Source organism: Lygodium microphyllum, chromosome 11 (assembly GCF_053477565.2).
Source record: "Lygodium microphyllum isolate KBCC chromosome 11, Lygodium_microphyllum_v1.1.10, whole genome shotgun sequence".
NCBI lineage: Eukaryota > Viridiplantae > Streptophyta > Polypodiopsida > Schizaeales > Lygodiaceae > Lygodium > Lygodium microphyllum.
Window position 1 is genome coordinate 46,659,835 of NC_141145.1, and position 26,482 is coordinate 46,686,316.

At 38.9% G+C, this 26,482-nt stretch overlaps 1 pseudogene; it reads right to left on the reverse strand.

Annotated features, from left to right (window-relative positions):
- Positions 1 to 25,915, reverse strand: part of LOC148028780 (uncharacterized) — a 113,802-nt pseudogene extending 87,887 nt beyond the window's left edge.
- Between the last annotated feature and the right edge of the window lie 567 nt (positions 25,916 to 26,482).

Genomic DNA, 26,482 nt, shown 5'->3' on the forward strand with positions numbered 1-26,482 from the left:
GATGTGGCTAACGCCTTCCTAGATCCGGGTACCCCAGAGACTGGCATGTGGATTGAAGGCTGCTTCATTGCAAATGCACTGATTGATGGTGGTTCATTAGTGAACATTATGACGGATGTCACAATGAAGGATCTAGGCCTACAAGGTGTGCAACCCATCCAATGGCTCATTAGGCTGGCGGATTAGAGTAGAATCAAGCCTTTGGGCATTCTCCCATATGTGAAGACTACAGTTGCCGGAAAAGAGTATTGGCTAACCTATCCGGTGGTGAAGCCAAACTCTTATGGTACATCCTTTACTGGGCAGACCATGGCTTTTTGAAGCTAGCAGAGCAAGGACGGATTGGTTCAAAGGAACCTTGACCTTGGGTAGAGGACCCAACAAAGTGGTGCTGAAGCTATATGGTGCTAAAAAAGGGCATGGATCCACCTCCTTGGAGTTATTTTCTGACTCCCCTAATGAGGCTACAGATGGAACATCAGTAGACGAAGATGCTGTCAAACAGATCCTTCCCAAGAAAATAGTGGCACATTCCTTAACAGTGGATACTGTAAGCCAACTCCCAAAAGATGCAAAGCCATTATCAATGGGTGAATACTTCCTGCCTGAACCAAGAATGATTTTCGAAATCACTTCTGACAGTGAGATAGAAGCATGGATGTACTGCTCTCCCTGTTACATGGCCATATCAGAGCCAGAGACAGAGGCTGAAGATGAAACAAAGAACCTGTTCTTCTCTTACAGAGCTCCTACAGAGACTGAGACAGAGACAGAGATAGAGACAGAGACAGAAGAGGATGGAGATAATATGGAAGAAGAAGGTTATGAAAGCGAGACAGAAGAGTCTATCCCACCTGAAGAGGATATATATGAAGAAGAAGTTCCAGAAGCATCAGAAGCAGACGAGCTCATGTTGTGGGACAGAATGGTGATGGTACCATTTGGTCTGGTAAATGGATCTTCTCATATGCAAAATCTTTATAAGAAATGGATTAAGAAGACTAAGCCGTCTTTCAGCAGTGGCTCTTGCCGTCCTCACCCATCCTTGCCAAGAAAAGATAATGATGATGCACCGTGCCAACAAGCACCAGTCTCATGATTCCAACAGGCATCAGAGGGTCCATGTTCCCTTAGAAAAGTTTCGCCACTATCTCCTGTCTACCCACTTTAAATTTTATGTGGATCATGAGGCCTGTCCTTCCTGATGAACAAAGCAGATGTGAAAGGACGAATGATGAGATGGCTCCTTCTATTTTAGGAGTTCGACTTTGAGGTAATTACTAAACCTGGTCATTCCCATGTTCTGGCTGATCATCTATCGCGTATCCCACAAACTGCAGACGAGGAGCAGGATAATCCAGACCTCCGATTTCTTACATGCTCGACAAATGGCAACCTTGATTGTTTACCAAATTGACAAGCATCATAAACATGACCAATATCCATGTAAGCAAACTTGAAGCTATTTTTTTGCATCATTTGCAGCCGTTGAAGATTAACATGCCCCACTCTTTTATGCCATATTTCTAAATCTCTAACTGTGCCAAAGCCATGGGCAAACATGGCTGATTTCAACTATGGAAAAATGGTATCAAGAGTAAACATCTTGCCATTCCTATGACCACAAGCAATCAATTTGTAGCCATTACTAAACTCCTCAATGAAACAACCAGGCTTATTAAACCTAACTTGCAAATTCTGCTCAATCATTTGGCCCACAGACAATAGATTTTTAGTAATTGACAGGACATGCAGTACATCATGTAAGTTTTTCTTCTTTCCATCATGGATTACCAAAGGCACTTTGCCTTTATGTTCAATGCTATGTTGCGTGTCATCCCCGGTGCATACATAGCCATTCCTCTCAGGCACCATGTCAATAAACCAATCACCATGAGGCGTCATATGATTTGATGCCCCCAAATCAATATACCAAACAACATCCTAAGTAGACTTCTCAGCAGCCTTGTCTTTCACATGGCAAACAATCTATCCCCAAAAGCATCATCTGTTTGATTGGATGATGCATAATGTCCATGCTGCTTGCCCTTTTGATTGCTCTACTTCTTCTAGTAGTCCTTGGCAATATGACCATACTTTCCACAATAATGACAATCCTTATCCTTATTAGGATTGTCAGATGAATGCTACTGCTACACCAGGAGCCTCTTCCTCTAGGGCTAGATCTCCCCCTGCCTCTGAAATTTCCACATCCTCTTGCATTGGAACCTTGCTTGTTATTATTTCCATAAGATACATTTTGCTGGCCTCCTTTGCTAGAACCATAACCTCTACCATGGTTGCCATGGCTGCATTGATTTGAGTAGAAGAAATCATTCTTGCTCTTGGAACTGCTAGAGCCTGTAGCCAATCCCTGTTTAACCTCTCCATGCATGAGCAATGTAGCAAGCTCATTGAAGTCCAGCATTTTAGCCTGCACAGAGATGGAAGTATCAAATGGCTTATATTTAGATCCCAAACCATTTAATGTCACTAGAACCATGTCTTCATCCTCAACCTGTGTGCCAATGGATGCCAGTTGATCCGCAATAGTCTTAATCTTTGTGACATAATCATGTATAGATCTGCCTTTTCTCTCCATGTTGTTGAATTTCTACTTTAACTATATCTTTTTGGCACTGGTAGTTGTGCCACAATACCTTATCAATATGTTTCATGCATCTGTTGGGGTGACTTGCAGTTCATGATTTGCATTACCATAGCATCCAAGATACACAAAGATAACCAGTGTAGCACCCTATGAGCTCTTTCCAACCAAGATCGGTGAACCCATCTTTGATCAGATGTAGGATACCTCTTTGGGATTTCAAGTTCAGCTTCAACACCTATCACCAAGTCCCAATATCTTTTACCTATCAAGATTCCTTGCGGAACTTCCATATGGCATAATTATTGCTATCAAGCTTTTCCCCAACTATTTGGGTTATGTTATTGGTTCTATCTACATTTGCCATGTTGCAAACAATGCCTACTTCCTGCAAGCCAACAAGTCTAATTGACCAAATATAGTCTTTGACTATTTATGACAGTTTTCAGCAACAAAATGTCTATTGTAATTAGGGTATTTCAGCCCATTAACATCTCAAAACCATCCACAAACATGTGTCATAACCTATAGATACATCAGTCAAACACATAGACCACGTAGTTGGTTGAAACTCTGTACCATGCAACCTTATTGCAGTCAACCAAACATGCAGTCTAAAATCTACAGACTCTCAATTACCAGTACCTCTTCAAAGGCTAAAACTGAGATGTATACATGTTATACATGCCCCAAAAACTCTCAGACATCTGCTAGTACATGTAGGAATCCATACATGATCATGCGGGCATAGTTCAGTGCATATACATCACGTGCAAGTGTTAAATACCTTGCTTGCAGGTTGCAATCAGCCAATACTCTATCAAACTAGATATATCCAACTCCAAAATGTCCTCAAATTACTTCATACATGTTCTATCAAATGTAGGGGTCAATACATGACCATACAGACAACCATAGACACTCTGTCTTTGATAGAAAATGTCATAGAATGCATTCCTTATTTGTAACCAGTCAAAACAATGTCAATGCATTTATTTCTAGCTTCAATCTTTAGCTTTCATGAGCATTCAATACTCATCTCAGTCCTCCAGACATTTAGTAGACATATTCCATGTCATACATTTGACAAAAGCTAACCAATGTTACGTAATGCTCCAGGACCAATGAGTGCTTACTTGTCCACAGTTTTATGAAAGTTTTTAGCCTATCATATACTTCTAGATCTAAGTATTTTCTTCAAGAATTGCAACTCAAATGCATAAGCCACAATACATATGTCTTCCAGGATATATCTACACTTCAATGGAGACAAGAATGCATGTCAAATAGCTTCAATGCTTCAACCAAGATCCAGTGTATGCTATATATTCAATGTTTACAATAGTTCATTCTTTGTTCTAGGTCTGTGTACCTATAGATCAGTTCATATCTCATCTCCAAGTCAAGCATTTTCATATCAAAACCTTCAAGTATCTTCCAAAGTGTGTATGCAAGATGTAGATCACTTCAGCAGTGATTACTTTATTGATTTGCAGTCATGGGGAATAGTTTAGACAGCAAGCACGATCGTGTGATGTATTCTGGGGATGTATTCAGCAAATATTCAACACACTAATGATCAGTGCTCTCTCTAGTATGCTCATTGAAGCCTCCAAATTCTCCAGACATGACCAAACAACCTCTCCTTCAAGCAAGATGAAATACCTTCAGCACATACCTTGTAAAACAACAATGGCAGGCAGCTTCCTATTCACAAAAATCCTTGGCCTTCAGTCTTCAAGTCTTCTTCCAAAATGCTATCCACCATAGAGCCCATTCATGGCTCTAATACCATGTTGAGAGAGAGAGACAAAAGGATTGGAGATAATAGAGAGAAGTCATATGCTCACAATCCTCATTTCTTTTCTATTATTCCATATCACATATATCTAAAGTGAACACAACACTCTAAGGTCTATCAAACCATTCACACATAGTCTAAAGTCATTGACTTATTTAATGTCCCACACTTGTTGATACAGCTTGACAGAGCTCTAAGACATTGTTGGTCACACAAAAGAGATTGAATTCTCAACACTGGAAGAGACCCTTTACTTCTCTTTTCATCATATCTACCTTCATAAAAAACATGGTGCAATTACATCCTCAGGAATAGATGCTCTATAGCTTATCACAACGTATCAACCTCTCTTATGAAATAGTACAATTTCTCCTTAGCACAATGATAGACTACTTCTCTTCTTGGCGTTCTCAAAGAGTTTATTGTTCATAATATAAATCATGGGATTCTTATGAACACAGAAGAACTTTACTAGGATTTATATGAGGAATCTGCATACATAATTCAGTCACTGTTACCCAACAACCAACTTAGTTACATAAGTTATTTTGTATTTATCATACAATTTTCAGTTGTACCATGTATATTGATAAAAAAATAAGTCTATGGGAACCTAGAACTTGGTCAGCTAGAAGTAATTGACAGTCTGCAAGATAAATCACATTCATTCAAGTGGAAAATATGGTTAGAAATCATGAAAAATGCCAAAAGTCCACTAGGTTCATGGGGGACTTGAAGTAATGAACCAAAGTGACCTGTAAGTGACCTAAGTAGGTCAAAAAGTAAAGTGGAGCTGAGCAAGATGCAGCCTGCATTTTTCGACGCAAAATGCGGGCCTGCACAACCTACAGCATCTGGAGAAAACTGGAAGCTATGGTGCATGCTTTGGAGCATGCAAATTGAAGATAAACTAGAGCTGAAGATGAAGATACAAACAAGGAAGGTGAGAGCTCCTCTTACTCGTCTATTTGGTCTGATGAAAATGCATGGTATGACAGTCTATAAAAGGGGAAAATCTGAGAGAAAAGTATTCAGCCTGCTCTTATGTACGTCTTCTCTCATTTTATTTACCTCATTCATGGTCCAATGAAGCCCGACTTGTACTCAAGTACTTGAATGACTTTGGGGAAAGCAAAGGGGGAGGATTTTGAAGGTGTATGGGCTGTTATGGGCTGAAAAAACCAGTCATAAATAGGGCAGCCCACTGTTCTTGTCCATTTTGATGAGCAAACAAGTTATTCATGTGATTGAAATAGAAGAAATTGACCTCGTAACATCAGGGCTTTACCCATTAATGATTAGAGGAGCTTATTCTTGAATTTATGTACACTTTTTGAGCATGATTATGGGCTGTAAATTTCTATTTTAAAACAGGGCTGAAGTTAAATTTATGCTCCATCAATGCACTTCTTGTACTATTGTTCCATGTCTTGAATGTACTTGAGTCTACCGTCAAAATACTTGTTTCTTGGAGTTGTAATCCGTCTATGTACATGAGATAAAAGCCATTTGAGCTTGCATTTGGTATATGCATTTGGATTAAAAATTTGAGAATATCCTTTTATGTAATGGCTTATTTTTCCAAATGCATTTGATGTAATCAATATAGTGACATTCATTCCATTCATGTATGCTAAATACATAGAAAAAGCTTGATATCTTCTTCTTCAACTAAGTCTTTTCTAAAAACCGAATCTTGTCAAACTCCATTCTTTTTCCCTTCTCCAAACCTTGAATCCCACACTCTTCTTTAGCTCTAAGCCCCGGTGGTAGACCTTCAACCCCTAACACGACGAGAGTGGTGAACCCGACATGAAGGTCCGCTGCAGAAGAGAAAGTACAATGGGAGAATCATCAAGTTCAGGAGGTGATGCCTTGCAATAGTTGGTTCGTCTGATACAAGAAATCCAACAATAACAATTGCAATTTCAATAGCAGTTGCAATTGCAACAACAACGGAGACAAGAAGAAGAGCGGAATGATGTCGCCGCCATTAAAGCTTTGGAAGCAGTTGGGCAAGAGCTCAAGCAATTTAATGGACAAAATGTGTCCTCTTTTATCCGCCTCTATACTAACAAGATGGTTTTCTTTGGAGTTCCTCATCATGCCTGGAGCCGCCGTTTGGGCGTGCATGGTCTCCAAGACCGAATTCATGGTCTTTTCCAAAAAGACGCAGGATGGTCCACGTTCAAGAAGGCTCTTCGAGAAGAATTTTTTCTTGAAGATTTTGGCCTTATGATAAAGAAAGTTTTCATTGAATGGGTCGAAAGGCCCAATAAGGGTCTAATCGCCACTGCTCTTCATTGTGAATTTGAAAGCAAATTTTCTCAACTAGATCCTGACGATCAGTAAGGTATGGAAAGCCAGAAGATTGAATTATTTCTAAAGGCTGTAGATCCTTTCCTTCAAGAAAAGCTAACTAATCGACTTGAAGATCCTAACTCTGAGACGAGATTGAAGATTTCTTGGAGTGATGTCACTGAAGCAGTTAATATGATTGCTCGAAGAGAGCGGTTGCGCCTAATATGGGGATCAACCCCTGCACCAACTGAATCCATGAAGGAGCCTGTTCCTATTTCTCGACCTCCTATCTCTATGGCCGAGCAACCAAGAAATTCTACTGTTCCATCTCCAAAGAAGGATGTCATGGACGAGTTAATTAAAAGCATGTGGGATCTCCATCTTAATCTAACAGAGATTAATTCCAAAGTGGAAAGGCTTGATGTGAAAGTGGAAGAAAGGGGACGGTCAATTGCCCAAAGACCTGTATGAGAAGGCTTCAAAAGACGCTGTATCTAGTGTGATAGCCTACAGCATGATAAGAGGGAGTGTGGTGAATTCCATGAAGCTGAAGCACAAAATTGAGTCTTTTGGAAGGATGGTAAAATTCATGCAACCGAAACCAGGCTTCCTCTTGAGCCAAATTTCGGCAACAGTGGCATGAAGAAAAGATTGGAGGATTTGGCAACAAGAACAGCCTATGGAGCTGTTGATGCAGCAACCTATGGGTTGCAAATTGAGCCAACTAATGAAATTGTTAAAGCATGTAAACCTAATGCAAAATCTAAAGTTTGGATGCAGGCCTTAGATCGCATGGAGCAAGGCAACCAAAGATGATTTAACTACTGCCAGTCAATGCATCCGAGGAAGAACTGGATGGGCCAAGCCAATTGATTCATTTTCAGCTTTTGCTCGGTTAGCTGAAATTAATAATCATGAAGCTATGATAGAAGAAAAGAGAAGAAGAGATGAAGATGTTGCCGGTCCTTCTTCTTCAGGACCAACTAAACGCGTGACAAGAAGTAAACCAGACCAGCAGAAGGCTGCTGAAAATCCATCACCGCCAAAGCTTGATATGGGAGATGCCCCTCAAGCAAAGAAGACAGAAGGAAAAAGAAAAAGCAAACATCCCAGTTACAAGTTGCAGTCTGACATAGAGACCGCAACGGATCTTAAGCAGATCCTAGAAGAAAGGATTCTTGGAAGTAGAATTGAATTTACATTAGGTGAAATTCTCGGAATTGCAAAATGAGGATTTCATGATGTAATAATTGATGTAATTAAACGAAAAAGACAATATGTTGGTGAGAAAACTGAAGAATCTGTGCATGCTTTTTTGTAAGCACTTCATGTGTATTTGCAGGATGAAGAGAAGCTAAAAACTCAAGGTATTTGATTGGAGGCAATCAAAGAATTGATTGTAGCCATAGAAGCCAAAGATGAAGACATCTATGAAGCAGAAACTAAAGAAGCTATTATGGTGGGGACTTCTCAATCTAAAGTGCAGCCCATGATTAAGAAAGAAGCTCATCTTCACAACATGCAAGAAGAAAGTGATGCTCACTTTATTCCTAGTAGTCACTACTCCCGTATCGATTGGGCAAGGGCGACCACTGAAACAGTTGTTAAGATTGGAGAAAAAGAAACTCCATGCATTGCCCTTATAGACCATGGCTCGGAGATTAATGTCATGCCAGCAAGTCTCTATGAGAATGGCGGATGGCCCATTGATGTGGACCCAAGATGGTGCATGAAAGCAGCCAATAACTCCTCTGGTGATCTTTATGCAGCATGCCCTTATGTACAAGTTACTATTGGTAATGTAAAAGATGAATTTCATTTCTTTGTTCAAGATTCCTACAGCTATCCTATCATTCTTGGACAATCTTTTATTTATGAGTCTCGTTTAGAGACAAAGGCCCTTGATGATGATGGTTCATCATATGCTCGGATAAGAAGTAAGGATAATGACAAAGCTGTCCAATTCTTGACTGTATGTGTAAATCATCACCGGAATAAATATCGATTGAGAGATCATCCTGTTCCTCCTAATGCCTAAGAATTTAAGGGTTTTCAAGTAGCACTGCTATAAGTGGAGGCTATGGCAGTGCATCATGTTATAAAAAATTGCCTTCATATATAAAGGGGGCAAGGCCAAAAGCTGACTTGCAGGTTTTTATGGCCAATAGTGTGGGCTATTATAAACAATTTTCAGCCATGAATAGGGCTAAAAGAAAGCATCTATGTCATGTGGAACAAGGACTGAAGCAAATGGATGTTTTTCCTAAAGATGAAAAAATTTTAGGGCTATTTTATGGGCTGATTTATAATGATACAATGGCTGAAATATATGCAGCTGTTCATGCAGAAAAGCAAGCTGAAAATCAATCCATACAGGTATGCACATTGGATATGTATGACATAATTCAAGAATTTGCAGATCATGAAGCTTTTGGACATCCAAACAAGGAAGAGGTAAGAGTAGAAATAAAGTATAAGACTGTTGATAAAAAGGTCAAGCCAGTGGCTACTCCTCTACCACCCGAAAGTGAAGGACTAGCAGAAAGGGTATCCAAACATCCAAGCCTTTGTGATCCCAAAGATATTGGTCACCAATTTATAGTAGACAGTTTACAAGAGCTGAAAATTAGTGAAGACTCTTTTCTCTTGCCAACTGAAAAGCAAATCTTCATGCAGATGTTAAAGAATCATGGTAAAGCTTTTTCATTTCAGCCACATGAAATTGGCTGTGTGGATCCAAGCGTTGTGGCACCAATGGTGATTTTTACGATCCCACACATTCCTTGGAATCTTAAACCAGTTCTGGTACCAAGGGCTCATTTGCCTAAGTTATTGGAGCTTCTAAATGAAAAGATAAAAATGCGAATATTGGAGCCATCTTCAGCTCCATATTCCAACCGATGGTTTACCATGCCTAAGAAGAATGGATCTTTGCAATTCATTCAAGATTTACATCCTGTCAATAAAGTCACTATTAGAAATGTTGGTTCGGGGCCAATTGTTGATGAATTTGCTGAAGCTTTTGTAGGCAGAGCAATTTTTTCCATGGGAGATTTATATTCAGGCTATGACCAAATTCAGCTTGCTTTGGAAAGCCAAGACATTACCACAATGAAGATGCCTCTTGGCTTAGTCTGCATGTGTACTCTACCTCAAGGGGCTACGAATTCAGTAGCTCACATGATGAATGCCATGCATAAAGTGTTGAGAGATTATATTCCTCAATTAACCCTTCCTTTCCTTGATGATGTACCAATCAAAGGATGTGAAGTTTATGAGAAGAATGATGAACTCAATGAACTTGGATGCCGCAATTTTGTTTTTGATCATATTAATGATTGTGCTCAAATCTTGTCTAAATTAGAAGAAGTCCATCTTACTCTTTCAAGTGCTAAATCTGTTTTTGGAGCCGAAGAAGTTCTTGTGGCAGGGCATATATATGGTCCATATGGTCGAAAGCCTTCTCCATCCAAGATTGATGCTATCAGCAAAATGCAGGAAATATGCACAAATGTTTCAGAGGTGAGAAGATTTCTTGGTGCATGTGTCTTCTACCTTATTTGGATCCCACATTTTGCTCATGTTGCTGAAAATCTTTATCAACTGCTAAGGAAAGGCCAAAGCTTTATATGGGAAAAAGAACATACTCAAGCTATTCGGAAACTAAAGAAATTGCTGATTTCAGCCCCCACCTTAAAGAGGGCTAATTACTCTAATGGACAGCCTATTATACTCACAATAGACACAAGTCCTATTGGAATAGGATGGGCAGTCGGTCAAGACGACCTTGAATGCAACAGATATGCAATTCGCTTTGGAGCGAAGGTTCTTAATGAACGACAAAGAAGGTATGCTCAAATTAAAAGAGAACTTTGGGGAGTAGTAACTGCATTGAAATGTGACCGGGAGTACTTCATGGGCACACATATAATAGTTGAAACAGATTGCCTTCCACTCTTGGGCATGATTGCCAACTGTTCCACTCCCGACATAGCTATGCTTAGGTGGATAGACTATATTAAATCCTTAAATCCTGATTTGAAACATATTGCAAGAAGAGATAATCCAGTTACTGACATGCTTTCGCATGCCAGATATAAGGATGAAGAAGAAATGATGGATGAGGAAGAATCAGAGTCTATATTTGCTAAAAATGATGCTGTAAATGTAGGTTCAAATCTGAAAACAGCAAGTACAGCTATACCTAATGATGGTTCAGCTGAAAAAAATGTAAATACGATAATAATTACAGCAACTACAACAGGTTCAGCTGCTAAAACAAATTTTACATTAGCAAGGAAGGTAGAACAACCAAAGAAGGAGAGTGGGCAGCTGATAGACAGCATGCTCAAAGTTTTGTTATGGTTTGTTCATACTTTAAAGAAGAATATTATGCAGATGATTGGCTAAAAATTGGCTAATTTTTGAGCACTATGACAAAGAAGGAAGATTGGACTAATGAAGAGTTCAAGAGAATCAAGAGAAAAGTTTATGGCTTTTTTCTTAAAGATGGCTACCTTTGGAGGCATGCGAAAAAGAAAGGAAGGCCATCTGTTCGTGTCTTAGGAAACAAAAAGACTCAAAGACAGGTCATGCAAGAATTTCATGAAAGCCTATTGGCTAGCAATAGAGGCATATGGGGCACTTTTGCCAAAATAAAAGAGAAATTTTGGTGGCAAAACATGTATAAAGACATTGAGCATTTTGTTGAATCTTGTCATGTTTGTCAAATGCGCTCTATGGTTAAGCATAGACATGGGCTTCAGCCTACCTTTCCTTTATCCATTCACTATAGATGGGTTATTGATTTAGTAACCATGCCTACAGGAATTTGGAACATGAGATATCTAGTACTTGCTAGGGAAGATCTCACAAATCAAGTGGAAGGAAAAGCCTTGACAACAAAGTCTACTCAAGTTGTTTGTAGATTTTTACTTGAAGAAGTATTTTGCAGGTATGGCCGTGTTGCCAAAGTAACTATTGATAGAGGAGAATTAGATGCTAATGAGGCTCGCCATTTCTTTGCTCAATTGGGAATCAAGCTATCTCTTACATCAGCCTACAACCCTGAAGGCAATGGTAAGAGCGAAAGAGGTCATCAACCAATTCTTAAAGCTTTAGCAAAATCTTGCAAAGGAAAGATGAGGGAATGGCCTAGAATGCTACCATTTGCATTATGGGCCGATAAAACTACCCATAGTGCAATAACAGGTTATATGCCGGCTGAACTAATATATGGACAGCCACCTATTATGCCTATTGAAGAGTCCATTGTCACATGGAGTATCTTACCTTGGGATCAAGGCATGAATAGAGAAGAATTGCTGACTTTGTGCATAAGACAACTTGAAAGAAGGCTAGAAGATATCAAGATAGCCATTGAAAGGCTGAAAACAGCAAGATTAAAGAATAAGAAGAGGTTTGACAAGCATCATCGACTCTGTCCAAGAGCTATTCAAGAGAATGATTGGGTACTTGTCTATGATAGCATCCTGGACAATCAATATAGTGCTCATAGAAAGTTAGCCAAGCGACCATATGTAGTAAAAGTAGTACATAATAATGCTACTTACTCTTTGGCTGAAATGGATGGAACCATGGTAAAAGTACCAATAGCCGGGAAATGTATCAAGCTCTTCAAACGAAAAGAATCTTCAACTTATGAACTTGATGACTTGGATATGAGCCATCTGCTTGAAGACAAGCCGGAAGAAAAAGACTTAGAAGATGAAGATGAAGATATATCAGAAGAAGACCCTCCTTAAACCTGAAATCTTGTGAAATGGCACATGCCGGAGGATGTGCAGGTTAGGAGGGGGTGAATGTCAAAGAGTTTATTGCTCATAATATAAATAATGGGATTCTTATGAACACAGAAAAACTTGACTAGGATTTATATGAGGAATTTGCATACATAATTCAGTCACTATTACCCAACCAACTTAGTTACATAAGTTCTTTTGTATTTAGCATACAATTTTCAGTTGTACCATGTATATTGATAAAAAAATAAGTCTATGGGAACCTACAACTTGGTCAGCTCTGGAAGTAATTGACAGTCTGCAGGATAAATCACATTGATTCAAGTGGAAAATATGGTTAGAAATCATGAGAAATGCCAAAAGTCCACTAGGTTCATGGGGGACCTGAAGTAATGAACCAAAGTGACCTGTAAGTGACCTAAGTAGGTCAAAAAGTAAAGTGAACCTGAGCAAGATGCAACCCGCATTTTTCGACGCAAAATGCAGGCCTGCACAACCTGCAGCATCTGGAGAAAACTGGAAGCTATGGTGCATGCTTTGGAGCATGAAAACTGAAGATAATCTAGAGCTGAAGATAAAGATACAAACAAGGAAGGTGAGAGCTCCTCTTACCCGTCTATTTGGTCTGACGAAAATGCATGGTATGACAGTCTATAAAAGGGGGAAATCTGAGAGAAAAGTATTCAGCCTGCTCTTATGTACGTCTTCTCTCATTTTATTTACCTCATTCATGGTCCAATGAAGCTCGATTTGTACCCAAGTACTTGAGTGACTTTGGGGCAAGCAAAGGGGGAGGATTTTGAAGGTGTATGGGCTGTTATGGGCTGAAAAAACTAGTCGTAAACAGGGCAGCCCACTGTTCTTGTCCATTTTGATGAGCAAACAAGTGATTCATGTGATTGAAATAGAAGAAATTGACCTCTTAACATCAGGGCTTTACCCATTAATGATTAAAGGAGCTTATTCTTGAATTTATATACACTTTTTGAGCATGATTATGGGCTGAAAATTTATGTTTTAAAACAGAGCTGAAGTTAAATTTATGCTCCATCAATGCATTTCTTGTACTATTGTTCCATGTCTTGAATGTACTTGAGTTTACCATCAAAATACTTATTTCTTGGAGTTGTAATCCGTCTATGTACATGAGATAAAAGCCATTTGAGCTTGCATTTGGTTTAAAAATCTAAGGATATCCTTTTATGTATGGCTTATTTTTCCATATGCATTTGATGTAATCAAGATAGTGACATTCATTCCATTCACGTATGCTAAATACACAGAAAAAGCTTGATATCTTCTTCTTCAACTAAGTCTTTTCTAAAAACTGAATCTTGTCAAACTCCATTCTTTTTCCCTTCTCCAAACCTTGAATCCCACACTCTTCTTCAACTCTAAGCCCTGGTGGTAGACCTTCAACCCCTAACACGACGACAGCGTATTGGCTCTTTCTTGGTCCCTAGTCAAATATTTTTTGCTTGCTATTCCTATCATTTTTTACCAGGTGCATTGATGGCAAGGACAAAGTAGATATTAAGGAAAGTTTACATAGAGAGCAAGGATAGTGGATAAGAGGCTAGGCTATTAGAGGTTTTAGAAGCTGTTACTCCATAGATCCCTCCTACCTTGGTTTTCTCAAGTCTCCTATTATGAAATCAAAGCAATCAAATGTAAATACTATGTCGTCTTCTCCTCTCAAGGTCAGGTCCATGTCATTAATGATCAAACATTTGATCTTGGTGGACAATCCTCTCCAATTGCCAAGGTTTTAACCCGCCCTAAAGCATCTAATCAGTCAATAGATCAAGGTAGACCCTCTTCTACTCAAGGAAGTGAGCCTTCCAAGCTAAGGAGAAAGAGAAGGTCTAGGTTTTACTATATGCAAAAGTGTTTTAGTGACATAAGGAAGGCCCAGAGAGCCACATAGTATGTCATTCCAAAGATAGCTTTTATTAGAGTTGTCAAGGATATTTCTAATAAATTGTCAAGAGTGTCCTCTCAATCTAGCTTTGTCTTTAGGAGGTGGTTGAAGATTTTTTAATTGACTTTATGAATGATTCTTACATTGATGTTGCTCATACTCATGGATCACCTTGATGAACAAAGGTTTTAGCATGGTCAATAAAATCACGTACATGTTTGATAAGGTATTGAGGCCCTTACGTACTATTGATTAAAATCCTTTGAGATGCTTAACATTCCCCCAAAATGGTCCAAGCAAGATAAGGGGACAAAGATTAATGATGTGATACACCGATATATAGTAAGAAACACATCACAACAGGAGCTTGTCCAAGAAGAAAAAACACAAGGTCATAGAAACCGAGGATGAGGTTTGCAAGAGAAAAATCACATTGCTTGGCTTTGTTAATAATAAGAGGATGGGTGAGGTGTATGGCCAAATTGTTGTCAATGTTTCTTGCACATTTGAAGAAAAAAACTATCTAAGCATATCTCTTGAGGACAAGTCCATGCTAGTGAAAAAGAATATTTAATTATCAAGCTCTATAGTTTATTGTTGCATAAGGTAAGGCATTTTGATTCTCAAAATTTAACTATTTAGAATGACTATGCTATTGGTTGCAAATAACACTCATTTTTTCTATTGTCTTTAGAGAATTGATTGCTTCTATTAGCCAATATATCTCTAAAAGTATATTTATTTTTGATCCACTATTATCAATGGAATTGTTTTTGAGATCTGGTTCAAACATACCAATGTTCTTTAAATCTTTTGATTCCATCACAAACTACCATATATTTTTTCCTAATGTTGAAAGGTATGCAATTTTCCAAAGGGCTAACGTATGCTTCTTTATTGTTGTATTTATTTCTTACTAACGTGTTGCTTTGTAGAGGACATTGGAGTCATATATATCAATGTACACCACACAATTTATCCTCATGAAATCTCTAACTGGTATTCATGGCCAAGCAAAAATCTATGTTGAATGAAATGTTTCTTGATTTTCAGTTAATTGTTTATTTTATTTGATTTTGTATTTCAATTACAAGTTTCCATTTGTAGTGTTGGAAAGCTTGTGACTACCTTCTTGGACACCATATATGAGAATATTGCTAATCCTGGAAAACCATACAATTTTTCTCCAACAAGAAGTATCGTTGCAAAGTGATGCCCATATTAGTGGATGGAGTGTGATTTAAAATGTGAGCAGGACAATAGGTTCAAATATACTTAACATAGATGGGGTGAATGTAAGTCTCTTTTAGATTGTTCATTTTTAGAGGGACCCTTACAAGTATACTAGCTTGTTGCATTTATTTTTGCAGTGCCGATATTACCTTGACTCATATATGTCGTGAACAAGGGAGCGGTGTATCAAGTTGATTCTAGATAGGGCAATCATACCAATAGATCCTGACTTCCCTCCATAGAAATCTTCAACTAAGGACAAGTGGAATGGTAAGGAAAAGTCATCTACAAAGACTAGTAATGTAAACTCCAAAAAGAAAGGAATGCCAACACTTTCTCATATTAAGTTTCATCCATCTCCTCTTAAGCTTGAAGAAAAGAGAGTACCTATCAAAGTGAAATTATTTTAGCAACAACCAAAGAAAAAAGCCCATGTGATAAGACTAAATATCTTTACAGAAAGTGATGAAGAAGTTACAATTCCAAAGAATGAGAAGGTGTCGGTCGGAGAGACAAAAGAAACATAGATGAAAACAAGAACTTGGAGGATACTTTATTATTTTGCATCCTTATACATTTTCACTTCCATTTGGTAACTCATGATGAAATGAAAAGCTTTTTATCTTATGTAGATGTAATAATTTTATTTTTATAGATTAAGAAACCAATTACTTGCTTCTCTATGGCTTATACGTTTGTATTGAATGATATCTTTTTAACAATTTCACCCAACAAGATGAGATATCGCAATGTTTTCATTTTTATGGCTTAAAACTTAAAATTATAGGAGAAAAATAACCCATACAAGAGATACTGAGGATGTATTGTCTAGCAGCTCTCAAAGGTATCCCTTATATCCTTTAGACTCCAATTGGAAGTAGCATTTACCTCCTCTTCTTTTTCATGTGCTATAACTTGCACCTTAAGTTTAAAAGGCATGCAATTTGTATCACAATCTAAGGGAATTCAATTTATTAGTTTAAGGTTGTATCTCCTATAATCAAAGACCAAAGTAAGATTTTATTGAATGATATTTTAAGACCAAGCCAGGGAGCATACAATATATCTCACAATATCGCCCTTATGGTAATACTCTTTAGATTTTCAAAGCCTTCCTATAATGTTGTCTAGTTTCTCTCTGCAAAATTTCTACTTAGCTAAGATACCTTTGTCCTTTGTAAATTTTCTATTTTGAAGCACGTCACAAAGATATATAGGGGTGTAAACCATGATAGGCATATTCTTCTTGAGATTCTTCCAACTATCGTGGACTTTTGAATATCCTGACATATTTTGAATTTTAAAATTGTGCATATGTACCTACACTAGAGGGAACCACATACTACGCGTAATATATAAAAACCTTACCCTCACTAAAAAAATCCACAGTTTGATCAGCATGGATAATGTCTGCGAGCACCTTATGAATCACATGGAAAGTTCCACTTATACTTTCCATAGGTTCTCATTCACTACTTGTTAACAGAAATATGTCTATAACTAGGAATTCATTATTAATACCTGCTTAAATGAAAAAACTATTATGTACATTATCAGCCCTACTAGAGACTTACAATGTGTTTTTTTGGGAAATATGTTTATTCGGAGCAAGCACTACAAGGATATGAGGGTATAGCGATAACCATTTGCGATGAGAAATAGCGGCATTGCTATTAGCGTCGCATTTGCAACGCTAATAGGGGCGCAAATAGCGACACAAATAGCGACGGTACTCAGATGAAAAAAACGCAGGCCGAAACCCGAGCATCATTTTGCACGCATTCACGAAAGAGAGCGAAAGGGAGAGCGAGAAGGAGAGCGAACATCTTGCATTTGAGAGGGAGAGGAAGAGAGAAAGAGGGAGAAAGAAGGCTTCTCACCGCCACTGCCGCCGCCGCTCGCGAAGAAGAGGAGGAGGTGTACAGAGGGCAAAGAGGAGCCGCCGTCGTGAAGAGGAGCCGCCAACTCTTCTTCAAGCCTTTACGATGAGTGCATTGTCCATTCTTGCTTTGCTTTTGTGTTTTTTCTCTCTCTTTTACTTGTTTTTTGTATAATTCGTGTGTATTGAAAGAGGGAGAGGAAATGAGAGAGAAAGAGAGGGAGAGGGAGAGGGAGGGAGAGAGGGAGGGAGAGGGAGAGGGAGAGAGAGGAAATGAGAGAGGGAGAGGAAGAGGGAGAGGGAGGGAGAGGAAAGTGAGGGAAACATTCAACATAATAGGGAAAGAGAGAGGGAGAGAAAGAGAGAAAAAACATTAAACATAATAGGGAAAGAGAGAAAGAGAGGGAGAGGGAGGGAGAAGAAATGAGAGAGGGAGAGGAAGAGAGAAAAGGAAATGAGAGAGGGAGAGGAGAGAGAAAAAAACATTAAACATAATAGGGAAAGAGAGAAAGAGAGGGAGAGAGCGAGGGAGGGAGAGGAAATGGAAGAGGGGAAGGAGAGAGAAAAAACATTAAACATAATAGGGAAAGAGAAAAAGAGAGGGAGAGGAAATGAGAGAGGAAAAGGAAGAGAGAAAATGAAATGAGAGAGAGAGAGGAGAGAGAAAAATCATTAAACATAATAGGGAAAGAGAGAAAGAGAGGGTGAGGGTGAGGGAGGGAGAGGAAGAGAACAAAAGGAAATGAGAGAGGGAGAGGAGAGAGAAAAAAATGAGAGAAGGAGAGGAGAGAGAAAAAGAGAGAAAAAACATTAAACATAATAGGGAAAGAGAGAAAGAGAGGATGAGGGTGAGGGAGGGAGAAGAAATGAGAGAGGGAGAGGAAGAGAGCAAAAGGAAATGAGAGAGGGAGATGAGATAGAAAAAAATGAGAGAATGAGAGGAGAGAGAAAAAGAGAGAAAATACATTAAACATAATAGGAAAAGAGAGAAAGAGAGGGTGAGGGTGAGGGTGAGGGAGGAAGAGAAAATGAGAGAGGGAGAGGAAGAGAGAAAAGGAAATGAGAGAGAGAGAGGAGAGAGAAAAAACATTAAACCTAATAGGGAAAGAGAGAAAGAGAGGGAGAGGGTGAGGGAGGGAGAGGAAATGAGAGAGGGGGAGAAAAAGAGAAAAGAAAATGAGATAGGGAGAGGAGAGAGAAAAAAATAAGAGAGGGAGAGGAGAGAGAAAAAACATTAAACCTAATAGGGAAAGAGAGAAAGAGAGGGTGACCGTGAGGGAGGGAGGGAGAGGAAATGAGAGAGGGAGAGAAAGAGAGAAAAGAAAATGGGAGAGGAGAGAGGAGAGAGAAAAAATAGGAGAGAGAGAGGAGAGAGAAAAAGAGAAAAAATATTAAACTTGATAGGGAAAGAGAGAAAGAGGGGGAGAGAGTGAGGGAGGGAGAGGAAACGAGAGAGAGAGAGAGAGAGAGAGAAAGAGAGAAAAGAAAATGAGAGCGGGAGAGGAGAGAGAAAAAGAGAGGGAGAGGGTGAGGGAGGGAGAGGAAATGAGAGAGGGAGAGAAAGAGAGAAAAGGAAATGAGGGAGGGAGGAGAGAGAAAAAATGAGAGGGAGAGGAGAGAGAAAAAGAGAGAAAAAACATTAAACCTAATAGAGAAAGAGAGGGAGAGGGTGAGGTAGGGAGACGAAATGAGAGAGGGAGAGGAAGAGAGAAAAAGAAATGAGAGAGGGAGAGGAGAGAGCAAAAACATTAAACATAATAGGGAAAGAGAGAAAGACAGGGAGAGGGTAAGGGAGGGAGAGGAAATGAGAGAGGGAGAGGAGAGAGAAAAAGATAGAAAAAACATTAAACCTGATAGGCAAAGAGAGAAAGAGAGGGAGAGGATGAGGGAGGGAGAGGAAGAGAGAAAAGGAAATTAATTGTTGTTGTTTGTTGTTGTAGAAGTAGTAGTAGTAGTATTTTCTTTTCTTTTCTTATTTATTGTTGTTTAGTTTTCTTATTTTTTTAGTAGTAGTAGTAGTAGTAGTAGTAGTAGTAGTAGTAGTTTTTTCTTCTTTTTTTATTTATTATTGTTGTAGTAGTAGTAGTTGTTGTTGTTTTTTTTTTTTCCCTTCTTTTCTTGTTTATAATGGTAGTGGTAGTGGTAGTCATAGTCGTGGTTGTGGTTGTGGTCATGGTCATTGTTTTTTCTTCTTTTCAACGCTTTATTATAGTGGTAGTGGTAATGGTAGTGGTAGTCGTGGTCGTGGTCGTGGTCGTGGTCATGGTCATGGTCGTAGTCATAGTCGTAGTCGTAGTCTTGGTTGTCGTCGTCATCATCATCGTAGTCGTGGTCGTGGTCGTGGTCGTGATCGTGGTCGTGGTCGTGGTCGTGGTCATAGTCATAGTCGTAGTCGTAGTTGTAGTCGTGGTCGTGGTCGTGGTCATGGTCATGGTAGTCATAGTCGTAGTCATAGTGGTAGACATAGTCGTGGTTATGGTCGTGGTCATTGTTTTGTCTTCTTTCCTTGTTTATTATATTGGTAGTGGTAGTGGTAGTGGTAGTGGTGGTCGTGGTCGTGGTCATGGTTGTAGTTGTAGTCTGGTCATCATCGTGGTAGTGGTAGTGGTAGTGGTAGTGGTAGTGGTAGTGGTAGTGGTAGTGGTAGTGGTAGTGGTCATAGTCATGGTCATAGTCGTGGTAGTGGTAGTGGTAGTGGTAGTGGTAGTGGTAGTGGTAGTGGTAGTGGTAGTGGTAGTGGTAGTGGTAGTGGTAGTGGTAGTGGTGGTGATAGTGGTAGTGGTTGTGGTAGTGGTAGTGGTAGTCGTGGTTGTGGTCGTGGTCATAGTTGTGGTCCTGGTCGTCGTAATCGTAGTCGTAGTCGTAGTTGTAGTCGTGGTCATGGTCATAGTCGTAGTCGTGGCCATGGTCTTCATCGTAGTCGTGATCGTTAAAGAAAATGAGAGAGGGGGAGGAAGAGAAAAAAGAAGAAGGAATGAGAGAGAAGGAATAAACATACAACATAATAAAGAAAGAGAAAAAGAGAGAGAGATGGAAGGAGAGGAGATAATGAATGGAACAAAGAGAGAGTGGTGGTGAGGTCTGGTACAATACCACAAGATGGGAAACACTCCGACATATATACATTAATTTATGGGTGGGTGGGTGGAGACTTTACATACGTTAATTTTTGCTGAGCTATAAGAGAAGAAATCCCTTCTCAAACAATTTAAGAAAGAAAAAAAGAATGATCACAAAAACAAATTGTTTGTCATAACATAGATAAAATGGAAAACGATGAAGGTCTTGTTGTTCAAGATCACGAAGCGTATCTTAATCAGCGTGTCCCATGTCCTTACTCTCAATGCAAGGTGGAAATTAGACGAAAACGTCGATTGTCTATAGAACACGTACAACGCTTCGGCGAGTTTCAATCTAAGATCATTGATTAGGTGATCTTGGACTTTTAGCAAACGGTAAGAAAAGTTAATATCAATCATGCATTGTACTCACAAGCTAATTGAATACCATATACAAGAAGGTTGGGTGTGGCTGGAAAATTTTCTATCCAAGAGGTGATGTCTCATCCCAAGGAGGAGTGCACCCTTTGCAGCCAATTAGAAGATTTTCTGGGCATACGATGGATGGAGTGCCTGAGCCAATCTACCACTTGGAAGGTACTACCCAATCTATATCGTCAATACCAGAGGAGACAGGCAGCCTTCCAGACCTACCTACAATCTTGGAGCCTGAGATGGAGGCAATGATCGATGCATTGATTCCCACGGATGTCGAGACTTCTGATCCGCTTAGAGAGGAAGCATCCATGCCATTATATGATGGGTGCCGAGTATCTCACCTAAAGACACTGCTTGTACTCCTAAGTGTGCAAGAAAAATACGGGTGGAGCAATACGAGTGTGATCGAGTTGTTCAGGTACCTTGTACATACGCTTCGTTGATTTCATTTTGGCACTATCATTAAAAACATTTGTGATTTTTCAAGGTGTTTTATGATTTTTTTCAGATTACTGAAATATTATATATTACCACCTACACTATTCACAGGAGAAGAAGGCATATAAATGCTATGATCCCTCTACTTGGGAGACACTAGTTACCAGAGATGTTATATTTGATGAGATGGCATATCGGTATGCATCATCGACTGCATTACCATCGGATATGCCTTCTACACATGTTTCTATAGTTGATTCATAGAGTAGAGTACTATATTGATAGGCCCTAGTGGTATGATGGTATCTCCATGGACATGGAGATTGCGGAGCTCTGGTTCACCATCCACTGACACCACTATGTTAGTGAGGGGGAGGTATGATGTGATGGATAGCAAAGGGAAAGAAAAAGTCCTTGAGGATACATCTAGTGTGATGACACCTGGCAGGATGACTTCAGGCTATGACTCAACTGACAGTCTAGACAGTGAGCTTGGTATTCTGACTATGTATACACCTAGCACTAGGTAGAATAGGTACATTCTGCCTCATGAGAGAGGGGAATCTAGTAGTGCACCACAGCTTGGACACTCTAGAGATTCAGGTACCCTGTGGATAGGTATAAAGCCATGCTGGTTGCTAAGGGTTATACCCATTAGTATGGGTTAGACTATGAGAAAACATTCAGCCTTGTTGCCAAGATGGAAACCATATGAATAGTGATCACATTGGCTACTACTAAAGGCTGGAAATTGGACTAGATGGATGTTATGAATGCATTTCTCAATGGTGATTTAGCATAGGATGTTTATATGGATTAGCTTGAAGGGTATGTACACCCTAATTTTCAGCATTATGTATGCAAACTGAAAAAATCATTGTATGAGTTGAAGAAGGCTCTGAGAACCTAGCATGCAAGGATCAATAATTACTTGGAGAGTTTGGGATTCACTGTTGGCAGGGCTAATCATAGTTTGTTTACGAAAAGACTTCGTAGTACTTGTTATCTATGTTGATGATTTGATAATCACAGGTGATGATGACTTGGGGATACAACATATTATGCGGATGTTGAAATCTGAATTTGATATGAAGGACTTAGGTCAGCTAAAGTACTTCTTGGGTATTGAGGTGATTAAGGCTAAAAATGGTTTATGGCTGATGCAGAAACACTATGCCATGGAAATGCTAAAGAAATATGGCATGATTGAATGTAAACCACTGGATACACCTCTTGATCAGAATGTCAAGTTGGACATTAGTATTGTAGCTGAAATTGATGATGTGACTATGTATAGGCAGATGGTTGGAAGTATGATCTACTTGACCATCAGCAGGCCTGACTTGAGTTATGTTGTCAAGATCATGAGTCAATTCATGCAAAATCCCAAAAAGTCACACTTAGATGATGTTAGCCATATTATGAGATATGTAAAGTCCACTGTTAGATTATGGGCTCTTTTTTGTAAAAGATAAGCCCTTGACACTAGTTGGATACACGGATGCGCATTGGGTAAGATACTCATATGATCGTCGATCTACAAGTGGTCATGCCTTTGGATTTGGAAGTGGGATGATCAGTTGGAGTAGCAAGAAGCAACCTACGGTTGCATTGTCTAGCACTGAGGCAGAGTATAGGGGTGTTGCATTGGTAGCATGTGAGATTGCATGGTTGCTCAAGCTTATGGCTGATTTGGACATATAGGTGGATACTCCATTGACACTGTTATGTAACAACCTCAGTAGTGTACTATTGGCAACAAATCTAGTTTATCATGCTAGGACTAAACACATTGAGGTACACTACCATTTTATCAGAGAGATGGTTCTTGCAAGGAAAGTAGATCTTATGCATGTGAAGACTGATGAACAGGTTGCAAATATCTTTACCAAGTATTTTAAAAAATATTAGTGAGTTTGAAAATCTCCCAATTCCCATGTTTTAAATACTAAAAATGTGGCACCCATATAACATGCCCATAAGTTTCTCAAAACCATATGATGTGACCTATCATTGGAAAGTGCTTAAAAAATGGAATCTATTGAGCTATAGAGCGCTTGATTTGGAGTTATAGTGTTTAAGTTATGACAAATTCAAAGATTTGACCACGTGTCCCAAACTTATGGGAAATTCCCATATTCCCCAATATGGTGTTATCTCGGTAAAGATAAGTTTAGTCAATTCCGACAACTACTTGGTGTACAGGTTTTATCTTGAGCTTGAGGGGGAGTGTTGAGACTTTAAGGTCTTGTGTGTGACTGATAGTGTCTTAGAGCTGTGTCCAGCTATATCAACAAGTGTGGAACATTAAATAAGTCGTTGAATTTAGATTGTGTGTGAATGGTCTGATAGACCTTAGAGTGTTGTGTTCACTTTCGATATATGTGATATGAAAAGAAGATACATGATGCCAAAGGTCCACTTGTGCTTGATGGAAGTCATAAGAATGTGAGGCTATTCGGTTATAACAATAAGCCCACATTGAGTCCATTAGACTAATGTGGAAAATCGAGAATGTATAAGCATATAAAGAGAAATTTAAGATGGGTTCGGAGGCCAAAAACCCCTAAAAACACTATTGGTGCATTAGGTTCTACCATTAATGCATGTAATGATCCAAATAAGGAAGGGTTGAACGATCATAAATCTATGATTATCCTTGTAGGTAGAGTTTCTAGAAAGTTGGGACGACCGATGCGTTTTAATGATGACCAAGGTGGGATATCTCGGCCCAATGAGTTCATTCATTCAATTCATAGTACCCAAGAAGGGATGAACTCCATATTTGGGATTTTGGGAATTTCCCATCAATATGGGAAACCAAATCAAAATAGATTTCATGAATTTTGGAAATTTCATTAATTTGGAACTTGGTGGAATAAAACATATTACTACTTATGGTTGTTTCCAAGAGATTGAAAAAAACTCAAAAAGGTGGTGTTAATAAACACCTTATTTTTAATATCCTTGAAAATATTGAAGGAAAATCTTCAATTGATGGATTCTTGTAGACTTTCTTTAGCCTTCAATACAACCTTTGGGGGAATTTTAAAAATTTTGGGAGATTTTGTACCTTTCTTCATCCAAGAGAAGACAATGCTATCTATTGTTTCCCATCTTTCAAGATCTTTTTTGTTGTACATCTCCAATATTTATCCCAACAATTAAAATATACCTCTGCATCTATATCATTTTGACGACTACAAACTGGTGCCCAATATTGTATACGTACCTTGTTGAAGTTTTTGGAATTTCTATTTGTATCGACATCACTTTGTGCAACACCAAGCCACATCGGATATATTGGATTTGAAGGTCTAAGCACAAAGTCATCTTTCTTGACATCAAGCATTGGTTCAAATGCATGTTTGGGTCATTTGCTCAGAGGACCACAATAGTGATCATTCAACTCTTCCAATCCAATGAAGTCATCTGCATTATCTATATCTATATTGGTTACATCACTTTGTGTTCTTGGCCAAAATCTATGAAAAATAAATCTTCTTGGACATTTGGAGTTTGAAGAGCGTAGATCATATGTTCGCAATAATCAATCACTGGAGTTAAAAACTTTGTGAACTCTACTTCAGGTCCTTGTACATTTGACCATCTTTCCCAATACTTCAAATAATCTTTAACTCTACTTACTACTTCTTGATGATCCTTAACGTACTCAAACATGGGCAGCAACATTGGAACACCCTTTGGAAGAGTAGGCTTTCCTGCAAGGTCTCTCTTCCATAATTCAATGCCACCTTCTCTTGGTAACCAGTCTGGGGACTTTGGATGCATCTTGTATTGCATGACAGGTATATCTCCTTGCATATAAAACCAAAATTGAAGAGGTTTTGAGTGACCAACAAGTGTATCTTTCAAATCACACAAGTATCCCTTAATGTATCTCTTAAAGTCAGGCACATGTGTCAATAAGAAAGGTGTAGGACTTGTCATCTGGCATGATTGAAAATGTTGCATAAGATGAGGAAAAGTGAAGGCCATGCTCATCCTTAACTTCTCTGAAAATTTTCTGAACATTGCATCGATGTCTTCATGTTTATGACCTACCATGAGAAACCCAAGCTGGATCATCTTGAATGTTCATCGTGCAACAAGCAATGATAGATATGCAAAGAGATAGCGATTTTTGTTTTCTGATCCACAATTATCAAGTTGAAGTAGTAAGTTCTCTAGCAATCGTTTGAAATGATGATGGTCATCCTATGGTGTATTATCTTCCATGCATGATTTATTTTGGGCAACACCTTGATGGTGGTCTAGTGATTTTTTCGAGTTGAGGGCATTTAGTAGCACAGAGGTTGATCTTGGCATTCCATCTACTTGTAGATCACCATTTGCATGCATGTGTAGTTGCTCCAAGTTCCTAAAGCACAATGAAAATGAGGCAATTGTGAAGTTAGGATCATGAGGCCATAGATTGAGTGAGAAATATCCATATCTACCTTCTCCATGTCCATGTGTAATCATGCCTATTAAAGAAATTGGTAGTTGAGTAGATCTTTCAGTCTCTTTTGATCAAAGCCTTAACCTAGGGGTAGCTGTCTTTTGTTGGTCCATTTTATCATGTATGATGCACAAGTTTTTATCTGGATCTAATGTTGAGGCCAACCGCCAACTATAGTATATGTTCTGACAACTTTGTTGCTATAGCATGTGACATTGACGCTCCTTTAGAAGCACATTTCGCTCTTGAAGACACTTTGTTGCTGCAAGTTGCTCTTTGATCTCTGAGCAAATACTACATTTGGAGAACTCACTTGTCTTTGCTAAGGTTACATGCTTGAACTCTGTGTTCCAAATACGATTGAAGGTGGACAAGAACATTTGCTTACATCCAATACCACTAAATGTTGTATTTACTTCTGCCCATATATCTACCTACTTGTAAACATCTAGGATGACCAATTGTATCTCCCTTGATACATCTTGCATTGCTTTACTCTTGTATGGCATTTGCTCTGCATTCTTCTTAACAAAGTCTCTAAGGATGGCTCTTCCCATCTCTATGTGACCCCAAGTTGCTC